The sequence below is a fragment of the Penaeus monodon genome, chromosome 20 (genome assembly GCF_015228065.2).
Source record: "Penaeus monodon isolate SGIC_2016 chromosome 20, NSTDA_Pmon_1, whole genome shotgun sequence".
Taxonomy (NCBI): Eukaryota; Metazoa; Arthropoda; class Malacostraca; order Decapoda; family Penaeidae; genus Penaeus; species Penaeus monodon.
The window spans coordinates 23,059,076-23,059,415 of NC_051405.1; positions in this window are offsets into that span (position 1 = coordinate 23,059,076).

A 340-nucleotide genomic window follows, 5' to 3' on the forward strand; every position below is an offset into this window, starting at 1 on the left:
ATCCATGTTATAAATCTGATTTCAGAATGAAAGACGTGATGCTCAGTTGGAAAAGAAATCACAAAAGAGAGGTAGACAGCATTTAAACTAGATGAGACACAAAAAAAAAAAATATGAAGGCATTCCTAAGTAACCTAAACAGGAAATTTCAGCAAAGCTTTCGTCGTGCAGTGATTCGGTGTCTTTTTTTTACCACTAGTTATCCCCTCTATGGTTAGCTATTGCTTTTACCCCCCCCCCCCCCGCAATCGTCAACACAATCGCATAAAAAAGTCTCATGCACTGGGGAGGAAAACAATTTTTAGAAGCAATAATCATGTAGACAGCAACGCTTGAATTG